We start from the raw sequence: 16,890 nt of genomic DNA, 5'->3' as shown, positions 1-16,890 counted from the left end.
AGCACTGAGAAAGCAGCATCCCAGGGGGCCAGGGGCCGGGGCGCCAGCCCGGGGGACACACAGACAGGCACATGTGTCCCCACCAGGCAGCCGGGATCACCCTCCCCCTGTCCCTCCAAGCCACACATTCAGTCCCGACCCCAGGGACCACCTTCCCATATTCCAGGGGTGGGGAACCCGCACAAGCAGTTAGGGAATTACAGGAGGGAGGTCACCGGGCCAGAAGGCATGATGGTTTGTTCTCCAGTGAGGGTGACCTTTCCCCGGCTTTAAAAGCTTTCTGCCAGCTCCTTTTCCCGGGGCAAACAACGGAGTCAACTCCTGGCAGGCATTGTGGTGGCTTCACTCTCACCTGATTTTTTCCAGTTAGCACATGAAACACCACCAACACAGGAACCACTCTTGCCCTTTATAAGCCATTTGCCCAAGCCATCTCCTGAAGCCATGGGCTGAGGGAGGGGGCAGCGGAAGTCCTCAGTGTTTGGACCCCCTAGGCATGTTTATGCATGATATCTCGCTTGGTCCTTGCCACCAGTGGCGGAAGACTTTGCTAAATAAGGACACTGAAGCTCAGGGAGAAGAAGCCCCTGGCTTGAGTTCACATCCCTGTGCTAGATGGAAGAGCTGGAATCAGATTCCAAATCTGTTTGATTGCAAATGAGCAGGATAAACAATCCCAGTTGGCAGAAAAAGCTCTACCTGAGGGCTGGTGTTCTGTGGAAAAATATTTCCGGAACTGGATATTCTGTTTTGTGGATTTGTACCTATTCATATGGTGAATCCCTTCCGGCCCCTTCAGGACTTCTTTTACCCACTAGCTCCTGCTCAACTTTTTGGCATCCTGATGATGTGGCTGAGGACCCCTGCTGGGGACAGACCCTCCCCTTTCAACCTCCCACTTAGTTGTCCTTAGGTTTAAAAGAGATCTGGGCACCATCTTTCATAACCTATGTTTTCCTGGGCATTTTGCAAGTGACTATAAGCTTCCAGAAGCAGGGTTTTTATGCATCTCTGTGTTTTCGGTGCCCAGTGCAGTTTGGCAGACAGAAGGTGCCTTGGTAGGGTCTTCTTGAATAAATGAACAAATGAAAGAATGAATCTTGTCTTCTGATTCATTTCACCAGTTGGTCTGGCTGTCCCACCCTCCATCTCAGCCCTGAGAAAATTGAGAGAGGGGAAGGGTCTTGGCCAAAATCACATAGGTGCCAGATGAAAGCCAGCCGGAACAACAAAACAAGCAACAACAGGGCTGGGGAGATAGCTCAGTTGGTAGAGTGCTTGCCTTGCAAGCACAAGGCCCTGGGTTCTGTCCCCCCCCCCAAAAACAAACAAACAAACAAAAAAAAACAAAAACAAACCAGGGTCCTCTACCCTACACTGAGATGGTCAACTCAGTCTCTTGTTCAGTGTGCGTCCGTCTGCAAGGGTCAGCCCTGGGGTGGTAGCAGAGTTCCAGCTGCCCTCCAAGGCCATTTCCTTCTTACTTCTTTAATGAAGTCAGGGTTGCAACATGCCCGACTTCCTTAGCATCAAGGTATGGCATGGTAACCAAGTTCTGACCAAGGACAAAGAGAAAGTATGGGGAAAAGCTCTGTTAGGGAAAGGGCAGAGAAGAAGAGGGCACTTGAAGTTTTGTGTTGTTGTTTTGTTTTCTTCTTTGTGTTTAGAATGTGGAATATGACACAATGACGGAGTTGTGAAAGTCAACCTGGATCACAAGGTAACCTTGAGGGTGGGTGTCTACTGAGGGAAGAGGAGCAGGAAGATACCTAAAGACCCTGGAGCCCCCGGATTACTCACTTATGGACTTGCGTGAGGGAAAAAAAGAGGTGGGGTGGGGGGAGAGATAGGTGTGTGTGTGTTTGTGTGTGTGTGTGTTGCATGTGTGTGTGTGTTGCATGTATGTGTGTGGGCGTGCATGTGTGTGTGTGTATGTGCACATCTATGTGTGTGCATGTGTGTGTGTACGCATGTGTGCGAGCGTGTGTGGGTAGTGCTGGGATCAAACCCAGGGCCCCGGGCATCCTAGGCAAGTGCTCCACTACTGAGCTAGCTACATCCTCAGCCTAAGAGTTGATCTTGTTTAAATCACCTTACTGATTGCATTTTACTTATCCGAAATAGAGAGAAGTAAAGTAAGTGGTCATTGGCTCTGGACCCAGGGGGCTAGTTTTTAGAACTAGGAATCCCAGAAGCAGCTGGAGAGGCAGGCTGGCTGAGGAGTATCCTGCAGCTCAGGGAACCACTTCCGGGGTGGGGTTGCTGGTTCACTGTCAGCCTATCTTCTGCCCAGTTTATCCTGCAGGAACAGGGCGGGCTGGGAACTGGGGTAGGAATGGGGTAGAGCAGTTGGTATCTCAGGTCCTCATGTGAAGATTTGGGACCCCAGGCTCATCTCAGCTGGTTGCATTTTGAGGCTCGAAAAGACCTTTGAGAACCCAAGTCTGTGTTAGCACACCGGGTTGTCTCTCCGAAAGCCATTTCTACATTCTTCTTATCGGAATACTGCTTTCGTTGTTCATGGAGGAAATCCCCTCTCTTTCCCTGCTTTGTTCAGGTACAGGGTGTGCTGTTGTTCTCCTGTCTCTGGCCCCTTACCATAAAATAGGAGTGGCATATCTGGACAAGTTTTCCTTGTGCTTTTCTTGAGAGAGGCCCAAGACAAACACTTGCCTCCTCCTGCTGGTGGACATAACTGAGCCAGAGTGTGACATTCAGAACTATGGGAGTCATCTTCTTGCCATCAAAACATCAAGGAGAATCTGGCTGGTGGTCATGACACCTTTGAGATGCTGTAATACCTGACCTGGGCCCCCTATGTCTGAACTATTTGCCATCTGACATAATAGATATTGTTATAGATTGCCTTTTATTCTTCTTCCTGTCATAAATATCCTAACTTAAGTAGAATCTAACTTCCTACTAGGTTGGGAAAGCACCTTGCTCCAGGTAAACACTGGCAACCTAAGTTCCTTTTCTCCTACCCCATTTTCTAATAATGGAAATTTTTTTCCTAAATAATACATGGTGTCACCTTAAGCATAAAGTGAGATTGCACATGTATTTGGGATAAATGGAGATCATCTCAATTGTTCTTTCCATTGTCTCAGTCTGTTTGGGCTACTATAACAAAATACCTTAGACGACTTAGTTTATAAACCACAGAAATGTATTGCTCACAGTTCTGAGCCTAGGAAGTCCAAGACCAAGGTGCTTGCAGATTTAGTGTCATAAACGGTGTCTCTTGCTGAGAAATCACTTGAAAAAAGGAACAAACACGTTCTCTTTGGCCTCTTTTATCAGGGCTTTCATTCATTCATGAGATTCTACCCTCAAAATCTAATCAGCCCCCAGTTGCTTCACCTGACAACACAAGGAGTAAGTTTCAAAGTATGAAGTTTTTGGAACAGAAATATTCAGACCATAATACCTGTCTTTCTAGGGTTCAAGTCCAATTCTATTACTAAGAGCATAACCTCTCAGAATGACAAAAATAACCATGCCTCAAATTTACAGTATATTTCACAGTTTGCAATGTTTGGAAAGATTTTTACCAGTGGTCTTTCCATCACTTTATCCAATTCTCACAACACTGTGGGATGGACTGGGTAGAGATTATTATTCCCATTTTCTTTCTGTCTTTTTTTTTTTGGTACTAGGGCTTGAACTGAGGGGTACTTAAACACTGAGCCACATCCCCAGTCCTTTTTGTATTTTATTTAGAGACAGGGTCTTGCTGAGTTGCCTAGGGTCTCACTAAATGACTGAGACTGGCTTTGAACTCATGATCCTCCTGCCTCGGTTTCCTGAGCCACTGGAATTGCAGGCGTGTGCCACCGGACTGCCTGCATTCCCATTTCCTTCCTTTTCTTCTTTTTTTTTTTGGAATAATGTATTTATTTTATTTTTTTTTTCTTAAAATTATTTATTTTTTACAGACTGCATTTTGATTCATTGTACACAAATGGGGTACATCATTTCATTTCTATGGTTGTACATGATGTAGATTCATACCATTCGTGTAATCATACATGTACATAGGGTAATGAGGTCTGTCTCAGTCCATACCCCACTCCCTCTCTTTTCCTTTTACCATTTTCAAATGAGGACACTGAAGATCAAAGAGGCCTAGTGAACCATCTGAGGAAGAGCTAGACCTTGAAATTGAAGGATGAGTAGATTAACTGTAGACCTACAGCAGAGAGTGACAAAGTCAGGGCTCTTTACTATTTACAAAGCCCTTCCTTTCTTCCCTGGTCTAGGTTAAGGCCCCACTGCCTCTGTGAGGTATGCCAGGTGAGTATTTTTGTCCCCATTTTACAGATGAAGAAGTAGAGGTTTGGAGAGGTGGCTGATGTGCTTAAGGTTGCAAAGCCAATGAGCTGATTCTTCCCACAGCTCTGAATCCTTTCCTATAATTATTTTCAATATGAGTAACTGACCTCATGATGGCTAGGGAAGATAGGGCCACCTCTGCATGAGTAATGTGCTACATGGGCAGGGCAAAGAGAAGCCAAGTGACTCTTGAGAAGACTGTGCTGGAAGCAAAATTAAGGCTGCAGGCTCCCCAACTCCATGTCCACTGCTTTTCCCCTTTTCCATTCCCATTTCCACAGCCATAGGTGACACTGGCTTATGCCACCTCTCATCATGTAATTCAACAAGGAATCATATTTCTCTTTGCTTCTCCTGGGAATAGGCTGATCTTATCTACCACTGTACCCCATTGCCTGGAACAGTGTCTGGTTCAATAAATATTTGTTGGATGGATGAATGAATCTATGCAGTTCAACCAAATATTTATTATCAACCACCTGGCAGGTTTTGGGAGTGGGTGAGAGAGGCAAGCTCAGCAGTTGTAAAATCCACTTTTGAGTTTCACTGTCCCCACTGCTCTATGTCCTCATGGGCCCAGATGGGAAGTCCCATCTCCAGCCCTACTGAGTGAGGCTTAGAACAAGCAATGCTGTCAAAGTAGCCTAAGCATAGTCTAGTCATCCATTCTGTGTGCATGCATTCATTCCACTGATTCATTCACTCATGCGACAGACAGGCCCAGCAACTGGTCACGGGGATACAAGTTGCCCACGGTCTAGTAGGTCCACAAGTAATGAGCAGATATCCATAGCGATACTCCGTTATCGGAGTAAGGACAGGGTGCCAGAGGAGCAGAGAGGAGCGACACCTGATCCACCTGGAGGCCCAGGAATAGTAAGTGCACAGGGGTAACTGTTATTCGTTTGCAGCATCCCATGTGTCAAGTGCTATGCCAAGTTACTCACATCCTTAACCAACCGGTTAATTTATTCTCCTGTAACCATATGAGAAAGGTGTTCTCATTTCTATTTTACGGAGGAGCCAACTGAAGTGAAAAGGTAGGGGTGTGAGTTTCCCAAGGTCGCAGAGCTTATTGTTGATGCTAGGGACGAAGTTTGATCCTAATGCCTGTTGCTCATGCTGCCTCCATTGCTATTGAGGTCACACTGGAGTTGTGCTTTGAAAAATGAGGTAACCAGACAAATTGCTGCCAGCCTGGCGGAGGTGGGAGTCTCAGAGTGGGAGGAGACCCTGGTGTGGAGATGGTGGAAGGCATTCCAAACAGAAAGGAACAGCATGGGGCAAGGATGCAGTGGCTGAAAACAGCAGGGTGTGTTCAGGGATAAAGGAGGGGAAGTGGGTCCTCTTTAGCCACCTCAAAGGAGAGGTCATGGGACCTTCCTTTTGTAACCCATCCTTTACAACTGTGAGTGAAATGAGCTTCTCTTATTTATAAATTACTCAGCCTGTGGTGCTTTGTTATAGCAGCAGGAAACAGGCTCAGACATTACTTTCACAGAGAGGGGCAGGGTTTGAGTGTGGTCTGCCCAGCAGCTGAGCTGGTAGAACAGGCTGCTCCTGCTGGCTGGGGGTTTCTACTTCAGTTTCTCCCCTTCCTGGCTTTCTTCTTGCTTTCCACCTACATTCTCTGAGCACCCACATGTGTCGAGCTTGGTACCATGGTGATACATGGATGGCAGCCCTGGTCCCCAGCTTCAAAGTCTCTGCGGTCTAGGAGGTGAGACGTGTTGATAGAGACCCTCGCTAATGACCACAAACGGTGTGTCAGTTACAGAGTGCTTTTATTCCGATATACATTTCTAGGAACCTATGGGCGGCCAGATGTGGGAAGCCAAGATAAATCCTGTAGAACCCTGTTTCTGAGGAGCCACAGTTGAGAAGAAGTCACAAGACAGTGTGTGGGGCACCATGGAGTACAGAGGAAGGAGCGTCAGGGGTACACAGACTTGATTTGACATTTGAGCCCAGCCTTTATCCCAGCCAGGGACAGTCACATGATCCATGTTTTGTGCACAGGTTCCTTGAGAAAATACATTTTTGATCTATTACCTCAGAGTCCTCCATGAGGACCTCAGTATAAGTCATACAATAAGTTCCATCTTTCTATTGAAGGAACTGGAGGCCCAGAAAAGAGAAGTGACCTGCCCAAGGTCACACAGCTGGCAGAGCTTGGGACACACTCAGATTTTTTGAACGATGTTCTTTTCAAAAGAGCCTGCTGCCTCTACAAATAGGATGGAAAGAGTGACAAGTGCCATGTGCCTGTTGCATCTACTTTTAGCTCCTTCATTGGACCAAGGCCCGGAAAGTGTCCCATTGTGTCACATCTGTTCAAGGCTGGGGGGGATCTGTAGGCTAGGGCTTAATCCAGTAGGAGGATTTGGTGACATGGGCTGCCTGGCCTCTCGGTGGGAGGGCTGGTTAATCCCCCGACTCCTGTTGTCCCAGTTCCTTCCCTTAGTCACACTGATCAGAGTGGGGCTTTGAAACCTGAATGGCAGCATTACCCCAGAGCTGGAGCTTTCCCTGTACATGCACTGAGTTCAGGACCTCCGTGGAGACTGGGGCGAACCTGCCCTGTCCCAGGCAGCACAGCGTGCAAAAGTCGGTTGGGGACGCTTTGAAACAGATACAAAAAAAAAAAAAAAAAAAAAAAAAAAGGAAGGAAAGGACGAGGGCATCGACTGAGTCAGTGTGTGTGCTAAATGTTTTACGTACACTCACCACCCAGGGGACCTGTGGACCTAGCAGCAAGCTGTGAAGGTCGATCTTGATGACACAGTCACCTCCTTGTGTTTTTTTCTGCTAGAATAACAATCTTCTTCAAAGGACACAGGTGAGAGCAACCTGCCCAGCCCCCAGAATCTTATCACTCCTATTTTACACATGGAAAGAAAGTGGCCCAGAGAGGTCAAGCAAGGGCACAGAGTTGTCACTGGTACACTAAAATTAGGTCTGGGACTCAGGATGGGTCATGGGGAGAGAGGGTCACCTCTCAGGCTACTGAACTCTGAGGAGGAGGTTGAAGCTGGGGGTGGGGGCAGACTAATGTTTGCTGGACACAAAGTCCCGACGGGATGGGTGGGTAAGGACCAGAAGCAGCTCCTTTGCCCAGCACTGGGCTCTGACTGTGACTCAGTGATGCCTGCAGCTCACACTCTCCAGAGGAGCCAGTCAGCTCCCAGCTCTGGAGGGCAAAGGCCGCTCTTCTGGGAATGACTTCTTTCTCTCATGAAGCTGCTTCTTTCAGAACTGTGATTCTCCCGTCCAGTCATGGATCAGGACTTCACCAAGAAACAAATGTTTCTCACAGCCAGGGAGAGGCTTCTACACAGTTTAATTTGGCATAATTATAAGCTCCTTTGATACATCTTATTGTGTACGTTGTTGTTTCAGCAAAAATTTCTATCATTTAAAAAAATGGTAATTTTTTTTTTTTTTCTTTTCCAAATTCTTTATCCTTTCCCTAGGGCTGGTTCCTTCCCACATTCACACGCTTCAGTGACAAGGCACATCCTAGGGTTGCTTCCTCTTTTCCTAGATTATGCTTTGCCGGGAGAGGGAAGCCTAAATTATATGGTAGGCCTCTGGAGGCTGTGAAGCCTGAGGCAGGCCAGGTCAGCACGGGAGGAGGAGGGGCCTCCCTGGAGGGGATGACATCAGTCTCCCTGGCCAGGCTGTCCCTGGCTGAGGGCCCTGGCATGCACCATGCCTCCAGGGCTCCTTAAGAGCACTGGCTTTGGTGTCCACTCAGGACTCAATCCCTGGGTCTACCATTTACCCACAGTGGGACATTGAATGACTTAACCTTGCCCTTCCCTGAAGTCCAGTTTGCTTCCCAAAGGAAGGTAGGAAGATTCCTGGGAGAAGCAGGTCACTGTGCTGGGGGATGTGACTCAACCAATGCACATGGTGATTGCTATTAAAGCGCCAGTTTTATCTAAAGAGTGTTGGTGGTGTGTGTGGGGGGGCATTCCAGCAGCAATAATAATATTCATATTAAAACAATACGCCTGTGTGGTACGTGAGGTACTCAATGTTCATGAATGTTAAGCCTGAACAGGGAATCACACATTTAATGTTTGTCTTAGCTGCTTTTTTTTTTTTTTTAAACATATACTTTCTTTCGATGCCTTTTGTCTGTTTAAATGTACTGCAGGGGAAACTGTGACCAACAACTCTTACTCCTATAAAATGCAGAAATACCCCTGTCTGACCTGTAGTCCAATCATTATATAAGAGAACATATATAAACTCTCTTGAGATTTGGCCATACAGTAGTAGGTACAATGCCAAAAGAATGAGCCATGAAAGAAAAAGCTGGTAATTTGGACTTCATTAAAATGAAAATCTGGTGATCTGTGGAAGCTATTATCAAGATGGATAGGCTGGACATGGTGGTGCACGCCTGTATCCCAGCAACAGCTTGGGAGGCTGAGGCAGGAGGATTGTGAGCTCCAAACCAGCCTCAGCAACTTAGCAAGGACCTAAGCAACTCAGTGAGACCCTGTCTCCAAATAAAATATAAAAAGGGGTTGGGAATGTGGCTCAGTGGTTAAGCACACCTGGGTTCAATCCCCAGTACCAAAAAAAAAAAAAAAAAGAAAAGAAAAAGAAAAACAAAACCTATATCTGATGAAGAACTTATATCCAAAATATACCAAATAATATGTAAATGCAACAATAAGAAAAACAATCTAATTTTAAAGGGAGCAAAAAAATCTAAACAGACACCTCCCCAAATAAGTTCTACAAAAAATAATCATATGAAAAAAATGGTCAACATAATTTGTTATTAGGGAATTGCAAGTTAAAATAACAATTAAATATCACTACACCCTTATTAGAATGGCCCAAATCCAAAACCCTAACCGTGTCAAAAGCTGACAAGAACATGGAGCAACAAGGACTCTCATCCTATGCTTGTGGGATATGAAAGAGTAGAGCCACATTAGGAAACAGTGTGACATCTTTTCACAGAACTAAACATACACTTACCATAAGATGTAGCAGTTGTACTCCTAGCTATTTCAACAACAGAATTGAGCACAAATGTCCAAACAGAAACCTGCACACCAGTACCTATAGCAGCTTTATTTTCATTATGTCCATAAACTGACGGAAAAAAAAAAAATCCCACAAAGTGCCTTTTAGTAAGTGAATGGATAGACGGTTGTGGTATACATGCAGAGTGGAATGCAGCTTCATGGTTTTATAAAAATGGAGCTTTGACCTCATGAAGAGGTGAGGATGAATCTGAAATGTGTATTGTGAAGTATGAGCAGGCAGCGTGAAGATGTCACATGCTCCCTGTAGGATGCCAGCTCTATGCCATTCTAGAAAAAATGAAACTGCAGGGATAGCAAACAGATTAGTAATTGCCCGGAATTTGGGCGGGATTGAACAGGTGAAGTACAGGGGATTTTTAGAATACTGAATCTGTGTTGTATTAAATTGTCACTGTGGGTACTTGATAGAGACATGTAGAACTTTGCTGCACAAAATGAACTTTAATGTACCCAAACTTAAAAACATTCATTTAGGAGGTCAAGGGATTCCAGAATGAGATGCATATGTGATAAAACAACCTAATGATATTAGAAATGCAGTGTGTGGAGGACCGATGAAGTAACTTTGGAAATGAATGGAGTCTATAAATTAAGGGCCAAAGACACTACATATAAGTACTGTGCTCTCAGGGAACCGTTTCCTGTAGGAATATGGGTTAACAATTCTGATACAGCTATATTAAAATTCAATAAATGTTTGGCAAGAGGTAGGTTTCTTATTATTAGAATAGGACTGGATAAGTAAGCAAGAGGAGGAAGTTAGAATGAGTCCTGTGATAAAGTATTAGAGTTGGAGACATCAGTATGAACCACATTTTAGCTTAATGTAGATGCAGGTGATCACATATAGAAATTTTCTAGATATATGTGTATGTACAGGTTAGCACACAAACCTGTATTTTCTTCCTCTGTCAGCTGAGAATGACATGCCTGTAAGCAGCAAGCATATCTGGTGACCAAAACTTGGTTTCTAATACCATTTTGCAAGAAAAGGGACCAGAAATCATTGGCAAAATGGCTGAAATTATGACTGGGTTAGGAAATTTAATGATTCAGCTTAGAGCATCTTACTGTACCAGAAAGTAAGGAATTGCTCAACAAAACAAAACAACAAAACAAAGCAAGAAAACAGAAAAGAACAAAGGAAACACCATGGTGGGATGATGTCAAAATGATGTAGAAAGGGCTCCCAATAGCCAAAACCAGGACAACCTGAAAACAAAACAACTAAGGTAGCATTAGATTATAACACAACACATAAAATACATATCTGTGGGTTCAAACTGATACAAACAAATAATTGGAGAAGTAAACCAACTGGAAGAATATACACATTTCCATGCTGCAGGATTCCAAATAACTTGTGCAGCTATTCTGCTCTCAGGGGGTGGGACCCGTCTCCCTGCTTCTGAAGCGTGGGCTGTGCACCGTGACCTCCTTCCAAAAGATACAGTGTGAAGAGAGAGAAAGAGAGAGTAAGTAACCTTACCGGGGAGAAACTGGACACACATTTCCTCGGCCAGGCGATCAAGGTCAACACGAACGCTGGAAAGTCATGCTGACTGAATGGCTCTTGATAAAATGTGATCCAGTGGCACTTCTCCGGTGTTCCTCCCCCAAGCCTTAAACCCTAAACCCTATCCACCTAATTAAGTGACAAACATCTGATCAGGCCTGATTAAGAAACATCTTTCAAAATACCCGAGCAGTACTCTGTAAGACAGCCAAGGTCATAAAAACACAAGGACAGTTTGAAAAATGGTCGGAGGCTAGAAGGAGCCTGAATGTGGTATGCTGGACGGGATGGTGGAACAGAAGGAGAACACGAGGAATGAATTAAAGACGTCTGGAGAAAGCATGGACTTCAGCTCTTCAGAGCAGATTGGTCCTTAACTGTTACACATGCACGGTGTTCTTACGTAGTGTTGGCACTGAGGAACATTGGTGGGCACTATCTGGGAACTCTACCACCCTTGCAGTTCTCTGTGAGTCTAAAACTATTTTAAAATACAAAGTTTATTTTAAAAAAAATGAGGTATCCTAAATATCATTTGGCAAGTAGTTGATTTTAGATGATGGTAAGTGAAAATGAGATTGAGAAGATTTTGTTAAGCCAATCTCATTGGGAACAAAAGGGAAGAGAAAACAGAGCAAAATATCAGTGAGTATTTATTGAGTCCTGAAAAGATAAAGAGAACTTTATCTGTTCTAAGTGCTTCATCTTATTAAATCTACCAGCACCCTGAAAGGGCAACCATCAATCTTCCTACACAGAGAAAGCTGAGCCCCAGAGATCTTACAAGACCCCCTCCCCCTGCCTCCTGCCCAGTGAGGTACACTTTACAGGGAGAGAGATGGTAGGGAGCAGGATCTGACCTCGTGGCACCCGGCTCCAGAGCTTTCTTGTGAGGTTACTTGCCAGGCAACACGATGGTGCTGTGGAACCACTCAATGCCCAGAGATTTTTCTAACTCCTGGAATGTGTGGTGTGAGCATTAAAAAAATGAAAAAAATTTTTGTAGAAACAAAGGAACGAGTTATTGCTGTTGTTGTTTGTTGTTGCGTTTGATCTGGAATGACGTGGTACAGGAGAAAGATGGTGGAGGGAGGAGACTAAGTAAGTTTCTGAGACTCAGGAGAGATCATGGGACACCCAAAGGCAGTTAAAGCAGAGGAATAAGCTCTGGCATTCCACAAAAAGTGCCACGACCTAATTCACAGCAACTTATTACACATTTAATAAAGAACTGGAAGACAGGAGTTTGTAGTCTCCAAGCCCAAAGAAACGATAAACATATGAGGAGATGGAAATGCTAATTACCCTGACTGATCATTACAGATTGTATACAACTATCAAATTATCACACGGTTCCCCATAAATATGTATAATTAGGATGTGTCAATTAAAACAAAACAAAAAGAGGTCTTGGGAGGACTTTGAACAACAAAGTCGGGTGAGCGTCGGCCAAATTCACTGGGCTGGCTGAGGGTTAGGACAGAGTGAAGGGTGGGGCACAGTTGCTGGTGGATGCTGGGTCACTATTAGCATAAGTCCTGGTTGCCCCTTCCTGCTCCACTGCCCGCTTACTCCCCACTTACACCCGGGTGGCTCTCCAATCTGGCCCACTTCCTCAGGGGAAACAGGATGTCTTCCACACGCTGGAGCCGGTCTCTGGGGCTTCGGGGTGGGGAGAGGCTGTCTAATGGGTGAACACGGAGCTAGGCACCAGAGAGGAAGCAATGTTTCCGGGAGTGGAGGAAACTGCCATTTCCTCCTCCAGCAGGAAGTGGCCTTGGCTATTCTCAGCACCCCTGGCTGCGGCCTGTGTGAGCAATGGAAATCACAGCCTGGCTGTGTCTCTGGCTTGCCTCCTGCAGTTTAACAATCTCCCAGTCAAAATAAACTGGCTCCTTAGGTCTCCCGGGCATGATTAAGGTAATAATTGAAAGAAAGAGAAGCCAGAGGCCTCACTGTAGCACAAAGGCACCGAGAAACGTTTAAAATGTCAGGCTGGCATTGGCTGCTGCTGTGGCCTCGTGGAAGCAGTATGGTTGGAACCCAGTGGCCACCAGCAAAATTGGAGACAGTGACAGTTTCTCAAGTAGCCAGTTGGCACCCTGCAGAAATTTGGACAATTCGGATAGGAGAAAGGGTGGATGACTGAAGAATATGTAGGTGAGCATTCAACAGGATGAGCAGAAAAGGAACTGGAAAAAGAATCAGAGAGACCGGATGTCCAATGGGGACTTCGGCAGGGAGCTTACTTGGAAGAGGTGATGACATTGTCGACTTTGCTTTCTCATCTCTCAGTGGGCCTCTTTACCTCACAGAGACACTCTAAGTCAACTCTGATCCCCTTTTCCTTTATCTTCTCACACCCACTGGTTGCACAGCCTCAGAGAGCCTTTCCTTCCCTCCCCATCCCTTTATTCCAGCCACAGAAGTTCATTGAGCACCTACTTGATGCCAGGAAGCCATCACCCTGGGGATTCAGCAAAGGATGCCACAGTTTACATTCAGATAACGAACAGGTAAACACAAATAAACGAGGTCATTTTATATTATGATAAGGAAAGTGATGGAAATAACCGTGTGCTGGGCAGAACATGAGTGTGGGGTGAGGATTACTCTAGACGGGAGCAGGAGCCCTGACCAGGAGGTCACAGGGAGGGGTCCCTACCCAAGGACACTGCTCACTTACAGGGGCATGAGGGGAACTGTACGGGTACATAAGATTCATTGGGAGATTTCGATGCAATAAATGAGGCGGCCACATCCCTTCTGTCATGGAGCTTACGTTTTAGAGGGGGGAACAGAGAAAAGCAAACAAAATCCTTAAAAGGCACTGCAGAGAATTAAGACAAAGGTTGGACACTGGGTAGAGTCACCGGGTGAACAGTCGAGGAAAGGGTGGCGCCAGGGGCCGAGGGCAGGAAGGAGAATATGGGTTAGATAAACAAGGATGACATGTTCTGACCTGGACCTGGATCTTCCTCATGCACAGAGCGCCCACTGTCACGCAGCATGGCCCAAACCAGTGGCTCTGAGGCCCTCCTGATCTGCCTGTGAGACTTCCAGCCTCTTCCAGCTCCCCTTCCTGGGTGTTTGCACGGCCTGCACCTTGGTCCTCACTGGCCACTGCTGCCTGTTGGAAGCCTGGAGTCAGATGCACTGCTGGGCATGCCAGCGTGAGCTCCTGAGGACACATGTGAGGAGCTGAACAAGAACACTGGTATTCTGCAAAACACAATCGGTGTGCAGAGGTGGCTCCAGCAGAAGATGCAGCAGGAGTGGGCTTGGGGGAGACTTCTGGTTTTTGGGAAGCAGATAATATGCTGGAGAGAGACTGGGGTTCACTCATTCAAAAAAAAATTTTAGCAGAGTGTCTGCTGCAGGCTAGCAAGGGCTGGCAATGGTGGGGCCAATGAAAATCTACTCTTGGCCCACCACTCACTGATCTTAGAATTTAGTGGGCCTTTAATACCAAGGTAGGGCATCTGGATGCAATTCCAAGTGCACCAGGAGGCATTTGAATCACCCAGGAGACCTTCTGTAGCAAGTTATAGCAAACCCAACCCACGCTGGCTTGAGGAGTAAAGAGGGTTTATTGGTTCCTTATAACTGCGAGGTTGAAAGGTGGGGAGCTTCAGATGTGGTGCCGTCAGGGTTCCCACCCTGAGCCCCATGATTCCCTTAGCACCATCTTCCTCACAGTGGTTTGCCTCAAGGTCAAAATTGGCTGCAGGCAGCACTGAGGCCGCGCTTCCTCATTCACGCTCCAGGATGAGGCAGAACAACAGCATGACCCCCACAACCTCAAAAGTCAAGCCTGAGCACCCAGTTGATGGTCTCCCTCCAAGCCCATCCAACCTCTGTGACCAAGGGCATGCAAAACCCTGTACTGAGTCCTGTGGTGGGACCACTGCACTATGGGATTGGCTGACTTGGCTCATCTCAGGGGCAAGACTGGTTCCTACCCAAACCACCAGATTGTGGGAGGGAGGACAGATGTTGACAAGTAGCAATAATGCTTACTACACATGAAAGATCGCTATGGCATGTTTCAAGAGCACTTTGGCTGGACAACAGATTGGAGGAGGGTATAAGCAGAGAAGAGAAGAAGCTTCAGGGGCCACCCCAGGGAGAGACATGCATGCCAGGGCCCAGGGGGCAAGAGGGTGCTAGAGAACAAAAGGGATAGATCTGAATCCCATCTCTGACCTTGCTCCTGAGTGGCAATGGCAAGTCCCTTAACTTCTCTGCCAATCATTCTCCAAATTGATAATAATGTTGTGCAAACCCTTAGGGTTTGGGATTAGGGAAGACACGTTAAAGTGTGTCTACCACAATGCAGGTCCTTAGGAAGTAACATTATTACTGTTATCCAAACTGCTTAGTGTGACACTGAAGCTCCTTCACGTTCTGGATCCACATGACTCTAGGGTAGCAGACCTGTGATCAGCCGATGGAGTGTACCTCCCACCACAGTCAGAAGCTTCCATGGTAGACAGTCTTTGTATAGGCAGTCATGCAACTTCTTTGTTTGTTCCCAGGGAATTTTGTTCCTGGTTCCATCAGTCAATGTCCACTTTTAGAGCAGCACAGGGGACAGTTTGTCATGTTTTCAGTTCACAAATATTGACGAAAGAACAAGGGTTGGCTCAATGCAGTTTAATGAGTAAAAAACAAACTCCCTTGTTCAAATTTCCAAGAATTTTCTCCTGAACTGAGCTGCAATGTGATTTTTGCCCTTCCTCCCAATCAGAGCCCAGGAAAGCCCCCTGCTTATTACCCACTCCATCATGATTTCACCCAAATCAGTGACTTCAGCCTGTTTCTGGAGAACAATAATTTTGTATGTTCCAAATAGTGCCTGGAGAAGCCTGCAAGGGAGGTATGAGCTTCTGGCAGAAAGTGAGTCCCTGTCCAATAGAGGGGACATGAAAAACCCGTGTGTGAGGAACTGGCGAGGAGATGGATCTGAGGGTATGGGTTATGCTACCTCAGATTTTAGTTAGATTTCAATTGGGACGATGGGAATCCTTGAGTTTAGGGGTAAGACTGACCTGGGTTTTAAGCTCATCTCTACCATTCATTAGCTGAGAAATTGTTCATTCACTCAAAATAAGCCAGATTTGGAATAAAAACCATAAAATCGACACCTAAATTTTTTTTCTATCTACTGATGGATACCAAGAAGTAGATTGCAAAAGAGTGTGATATTCAGAGGAAAAAGGGAAGTAGGGGTTTCTAAGAGTACAGAGAGAGGACTGGTGAATGCAGTTTTTTGCACAGGGTGAGGAAGGGAAGCAATCATGACCTGCTCCCTGGAGGAAGCATAGAAGTATAGAGCTTCCTCCACAAAAGGAAGGGAGGAAGAGGCATCAGCTGCGGAGAAGGACAGGGTGACGTGGAAGGAAGTAGCTGCCAAGTCCTGGAGGTAAACCTGAAGTGGAGCGTGGTGGGTGTTGGTGGGATGAGGCTGAGAGGGAGCAGGAGCTAGGAAATGAAGACCCTGAAGGTCACGTCAAAGTCTCACCTTTTCTGGAACAATAGGGAGCCATGGAAGATTTCAGGCTGGGAAAGGCACGGGCACCTGTGCATTCCAAAGCACTTTTGGTTGTTGTTTGAGAATGGACTGAATGTGAACAAGTCAGGGAATAGGGACAGAGGCCCTGAGGCTGTTCTGTGCCACAGGAAAGAGATGACAGCAGCCTGGGTGAAGGCTGTAGGGTCGCCAAGGAATGCTCCTATATGGAAATGAAGGATTCTCAGGATGTATGACCTGATCTTAGAGGAAGAAGAACATGTTAAGTGCCAGGTACTCTGATTGCTTCATTTTCTCTCTATTAACACCCCAGCACGATAGGTATGGATCCCAGACATTGGCTAAGTTGTCCATGGCCAGTAAGCAGCGGCAACAGGGATCAAACCAGGTCTGTCTCCCCCAACACGCCAAACTAGCAATGTGCTGTTTTTCTC

General features: G+C 46.1%; 1 long non-coding RNA gene across 1 annotated transcript; it reads right to left on the bottom strand.

Moving 5' to 3' along the window:
- Positions 1-9,344: 9,344 nt before the first annotated feature.
- On the bottom strand, positions 9,345-15,557 carry LOC306638788. Its single transcript, XR_013757561.1, has 3 exons — positions 15,130-15,557; positions 13,886-14,053; positions 9,345-9,689 (listed from the first exon to the last, which is right to left on the bottom strand). It is a non-coding gene; the product is annotated as an uncharacterized lncRNA (long non-coding RNA).
- Between the last annotated feature and the right edge of the window lie 1,333 nt (positions 15,558-16,890).

The sequence above is a fragment of the Sciurus vulgaris genome (assembly GCF_902686455.1).
Source record: "Sciurus vulgaris genome assembly, chromosome: 1".
Classification (NCBI taxonomy): domain Eukaryota; kingdom Metazoa; phylum Chordata; class Mammalia; order Rodentia; family Sciuridae; genus Sciurus; species Sciurus vulgaris.
This window is presented reverse-complemented; position numbering and strand designations above follow the sequence as displayed.